The sequence below is a fragment of the Aptenodytes patagonicus genome, chromosome 1, assembly GCF_965638725.1.
Source record: "Aptenodytes patagonicus chromosome 1, bAptPat1.pri.cur, whole genome shotgun sequence".
NCBI lineage: Eukaryota > Metazoa > Chordata > Aves > Sphenisciformes > Spheniscidae > Aptenodytes > Aptenodytes patagonicus.
The window spans coordinates 94,743,836-94,749,803 of NC_134949.1; positions in this window are offsets into that span (position 1 = coordinate 94,743,836).

Genomic DNA, 5,968 nt, shown 5'->3' on the forward strand with positions numbered 1-5,968 from the left:
CTGAGAGTCTCTTTTTTATTGTCTTAAAAGTCTCTAATGACATAACTAGCTACGAGCTCTACTCTGGGCAAACCCAGGAGTAGGTGAGGCCACTTGCACTCTCAGTAAATATGTATACTGCACTTGTCAGGAGTCTACTTTTCAGGTAGATTGGGTTTCCACTATGGGTGCCTGTACAACATCCATCTGCCCTTGGTAATATATTCTTGGCTTAGAACAGACAAATAAAGCTAATGACTTAGGTGACCTCAGTTCCTCCAACTTTTAGATCTCATTCCCTGTAAAGGATAAGCTGACCATGTTTCAAGACTGCACAGCACTTGTGCAGCTGTAATTCAACAAGAAAAACTATTGATCTCTTCCAGGAAGATCTGAGGTAGGATTTTTGCTCTTGAACAAACCAGAAGTTAGGGCGCAGTTTCTTAGCTGATGAAGTCGATGGTAAACTAGCAATGGCTCTGGCAGTGCTGGCTCAAGGGCCATGATGACCGTGTGTACCAATTTAACGTTGTAAAGCTCCATAGGAAACAGTGGTGTCAGCCAGTCAGTTTCCATGTTCCAAGCATTTTTAACATATTTACTAGCATACCTTCAAGTGTGAGCATTAAAACTACATTTGTCTAATAAAAGAATAATAGGTTTTGCATTGATGTAGCCTTGCTCTTTCTTGATTTTACTTACAATAGCTTATTAATTTGCACACAAAGAAACCTTCTGTCATTCTCAGAGACCATGATAGTAATTAGGGAGTTTCTGTGAGAGCCAGTTGCTGAGACATGTAAGTAACAGTGGGAAAGAGAAGTCAAGAGGCCTAGGGAAGCTGGAGGAGCTTGTTAGCTGACACTGGTAGACAGGCAAAGGAAGCCAAGAGAGCTCCAAACAGGGGAGCACCTGAGGAGAAGGCACTCATGCCAGGCACTATAATTAGGCATAGAAGGATCATATCTGGGAACACCTGCTCTAGACGGACACCCGTCTCCCACACAACTTTATCTTGACTACTTAGGCTGCTCTCAATTCTGTGTGCACACTATAGGTTCATGGAGGCCTCTGAGGGGACAGTGCAAGATCAGCTTAAGCTGATTTAGATCCACAGCGCCACGGAAATGAGCAGTTCTGCTCTCTTGTCCACTGGAGCTGCAGTGTCATATTGTCCCATATGCCACCTTTCTCCTCATCCCTGTCCCAGTCACTTCCTTCCACCCATGCTCTATTCCCAGCTCCACCCTAGCAGTGCATCTGTGTAGGATACATTTCACAGGACTCCTCTTCAGAAAGTTAAGTAATTCTCAGATGAGGAAAGGCGTGGGTGGGAAACAGAATGTATCTTGGGGGAAGGCAGAAATGGGATGTGGACCAAAAAAAACCAAAAAGCAGAACTGAGGCAGAGAAAGAGTGGTTCCTGTGAAGTCCTAGGACAGCTAGTTAGCAAAGCTAGGAACTGAACTTAGTTTTTATCTAAGTTTTTATCTAAGTTGCAGCATCCACTTCTAATGTTTATGTAATCTTTGCGTGTGGGAAGACATTGCTCCCAAGCTGATAAGGTTCCAGCCCAAATTCCTCAGCACAGAGCAAGGCAATGATGAGCCTGCTTGCAAAAGTTCGCTGGTTTCAAAACCTGATCAAGCCTGTTTTGACTCTCCTAAAGCCATTCTGGAAAAGTGAGCCTTTCAACCTGCTTAGGACACCTTACCGAACCTGAACCACCTTTCACTCGTGCTAACACAAACTAGATGCCATTGCAGGGAAACGAACACAGTTGTGCCTATTCAGACCAAGTGCAACTGAGCACAGATGCCCAGTACAGGGAGCCCACAGAACTTCATTCTCATGTGTTCCATAGCACAGAAGCACCCCACCTACACTTGTACTATACGGAGTAAAAGTCACCCCTGATCTGAGAGCCAACACAGAGCCTATGCATTACTGAAGTCCCATATAGGCCTAACATTTTAAATAAACCCTTATTTTTTAATAAACAAAACATCAGGAAATAAAGTCCTATTTATTTAATAAATAATAACAGTATGGATTGAATTCAAACATCTGAGAGAAAAGCACTCTTTCGTAAATGCTGAGCGTTGCCCCAGTCATGCTGCAAGGGCTGCAGATGGCATACTGTCAGTGTTGTCAGCGATTTTTTTAGATAAACTAGAGCAGGGTAATCTTTGCATTCACAAAGGGAAATGCAGCAAACTTCAAAAAACAAGGAGAACCTTTTGAGCTTTTCTAACTCTAAATAAAAAAGGTGAAGAAGAAAAAGTGGGGTGGGCTGGCTGGGGAAGAGAAATACCAACACTGACCCCCTTTGTGGGTCTCCTTTAATCTGAAACTCAGTGAAGGCTGGTGCTACCCCAAACCCACATCCTCCATTTGATCCACTCCTCTTGAAGACAGGCTTGAGTAAGAGAACAGCATGAGTAATTGGGGAAAACACAGACAATTCTATCAACGCCAAACAGTCGAAGAGGAGGACTTGACCGCTCTTCCTCCCAAATCCCAAGATTAACTTAAAAACCATGGGACTTTTATAGAAAAAAGAGCTCTATTTTTTTCATCTATTCTGATTTCTCAGTTTGCAGAGTATATAAGCACTTCCAACATTTTTCAACATTTTTCACTTTCAGTATTTTTCAAGTGCTTCAAACAGTATTTTTCAATTACTTCTCAACAACGCTGAGCCTAGAAATGTGTTTTTTAAGTGAATGCTGAGATTCTTGTTTAATCACTTGACAATGAGAGCTGGGATTAGTTTTACAGGACATCAAATACTATGAGACTAATGACAAATATATCAGATTTAGCAATACAGCACTGATTAAAAAAAGAAATAGCAAACCCATAGCCATGTTGAAATAAGGCGTATTTCCTGTAAAATCAAGAGAGACCTTTCAACCTCTTCCAGTCCAGTGTTCAGGATTTTGTAATATGAGATAAACCTGGCAGAGAGTCATGGCATCACCTAAGCAGAGAGATGCCAACACAGCTGAAGGGAAACCAGTCTGTGGATGAAGCAGAAGACCTGGCAGAAGACCAGTTGGCTCTTAGGAAAACTTACTTAGGCTTGACCCTTGACTCACAGCCATTGAATCCTTTTCTGGTTTTAAACTTTATTTCAAGCCCATGTTTATCGCACCAGCAACATGTTACTGTACTGGCCTGCATCTTTAAGGCTACAGTACTGTTTGCAAACAGAGAGTATGAACATCACTGGTAGTGGCACTTTGTGCCAGAGTTGTTGGCATGAACTGTAGGCAGGAGGAGTTCTGCTCATAACACATTATCAAACATAAAACATTGCTTGTGCCTAGATTTACTTTTCAAGACACAGTAGTTACACAGGGGACTGCTACCTTATTCCTCACTATTTCAGGGTACTGGTATGTGTGTAGCTGATGCTCTGCATAGTAATCCAGACCTATGCATCGAGAAGTTTAGAAAAGGCAGCAGGGCTGCCCACATGCTGAAAATGAAAGACATGCACAAGTGCCTGTGGGTCAGAGCCAGCAGGCTTGGCTCTGTTTTTCTGAGCTCCATACCTGAACAGCATTGATTTCAGTCTTATCCAGCTTGTGAACTTTGGCCAAAATCAATGGAGTTCAGTCTTAAGCAAGAGTCAGGCATCTAAATACTTTTCAGGATCTTAGCTTAGCTGGTGCATCTCTACAAGGAAGACTGGAAAAACTGGACCTCGAGTTAGAGGGAATCAATCGAAGAGTGTGCCAAGATACACAGGGACAGACAAGGCACTGCATATTCTTTTCATACTTCCTCAGACATAAAAGCCCTGAATTGGTCAGGCAGTTGGACTAGGTGATCGTTGTAGGTCCCTTCCAACTGAAATAGTCTATTCTATTCTATTCTACTTGAAAAATCTAACTGACTTAACCTCGTGAAGACCAGGACACACTCTGCCTTAGGTTGTCTTTAAATCATTTAAGAAGAATAAAAAGAAGTTTTGCTGAGCTTAGCATTAAAGCTATGTCAATAGGATAAATCCCAGTATGTAAAAAAAAAGGCACAGCTACATTTTTGCAGGATGTGAGCTTTAGTTTACATGCAGGATCAAATTCTCCAGGCCTTGCCTGAACCACACAGGTCACCACACTGCAGAACCTGGTCCTAAAAAGACCAGCCCAAATTGTGGAGAACACAGAAGAAGACACAGGTGCACAAGAGATGGTTCTATCTGAGAGAAAACTCAGGGGAATGACAAGAATTGAAGCAAAAATGGTGAAAAAGAGACATGAAGCCACCTGAAGAATATACCATTATGTAATTTCTTAAAATAAATGCATGTTCCTCTATCTTAGGAGATGAGATGACTAGGATTATTTAATACCAGCAAAATTTCAAGAATTTGGAGAAAGCTCCCCAAATAACTTTGCAAAGAAAAAAGCTAGCACAGTATATCAAATACCATCCTTGAAAAGCAGAGGATTTGCCAAGTGAAGCAGAACCAACTGATAATGTTGATATAATTCTTTTAATCTGCATTGGGAGCTCTTAACCCTTGACCAAAGAAAACAGAGAGATGAGAACAGAAGGAATAAGCTAACAATGAAGTGTGAGTAGAAGGAGGAGGTGTGATTACAGATAAAGAAAGAGGCAAGAAAAAACCAAAGGCAAATAAATTCTCAACAAACTAAAGAAAATGGGTCTTTGGCACAACATCTGGCCCCAGAACTGAACTTCTAGCTTTCCATGGTTGTGTGATGCTGCATACAAGGTTTTGCTTCAGCTAACATAAACACATTGCTCAAGCTACTTTAAAGTTTGAAGTTACCTAAGACTCTGTCTTGGGTTCAGACCCATGTTAAAGTGAACAAGATTTGACTTGGAAATGGATATATTCATCAGCAAAAACACTGACATAATTACACAAGTCATCCAAAATTAAGTGCTTTTGTCTTCCACTGAAATCTAACAGATACCACGGCTATGTCCAGGGGTGAATGTGATTCCCATCCACTGGTTTCCATCCAGGCAAGCTGACAGGTTTTTTTCCTCCTCAACCTTTACTTCTGTTTTCATCTGGGAGGCAGGGAACATGGCCTTGTAAAGCATCTAAGATGGCCTTTGGTGGGTGTCACCTTGGCAGCCCCAATCCAGGATACTATAACCTAGGAGGCAAGCAACTACCTTCTCCTCTGTCATTTTCGTGGTCAAGCTTCTCTTCCTCTAGTTTCACGTGATTTTGCACTGAAGCTGTCTGTTCCCGTGCTTTCACTCCCTCTCTCCTGTGTTCGTGTTATTCTTACAGCTACTGAAAGATTTTGGGGCAGCATTCTTCTCTGCCTGCCTGGCCTGTCAAGTCACATACAAACTAATTGCATGCAGCACCATAAAAATGATAAAAGGCAACAGCTTAAAACAGCATATCATAGTGTAATTTCAGATAGACATCCCCACTGCCCAAATTCCTGGTCCAAAGCCCATGGATAACGGTAGAAGCCTTTCCATCGATTTTTAGAAGGTTTGCACTATTCCTTGTATGAGGAAATAGAGCCATCTCACATGGAGAAAGCTCACATATCTTTCTCATTCCTAATCTAGCAGCAGGCAGGGGATCCTGCTATAATAAATAATTAAACTCTGATCATGATCTTACATAGAAAGTTCCTTTCTTCCTTTATTTATCTTCATTTTACTTATTCAGAGTGAGTTTAGCACTGGTGGAAAATTTGAGGTGGCCTTGGAGAAACTCTTACCCACATAACACAGCACTTTTCTGTGAGATATTTCTGACCTCCCCTGGATGGACCTCTTTGGGGTCTAGGAGAATAGCTGAGTGTCTGTGGCTTACTCACCAACAGCAGCACTGCTGAGACAAGCAACAAAAGGTGTAAGTAATGCTAGCTGCCGTCGCTTCTCCGCTAGAAACTGACTCGTGACCATAAACTTAATTCAAGATCAGCAATCAAATAGTTACTAAGTTGTAACAGGCTTGCACCTGTTACAGCTCACA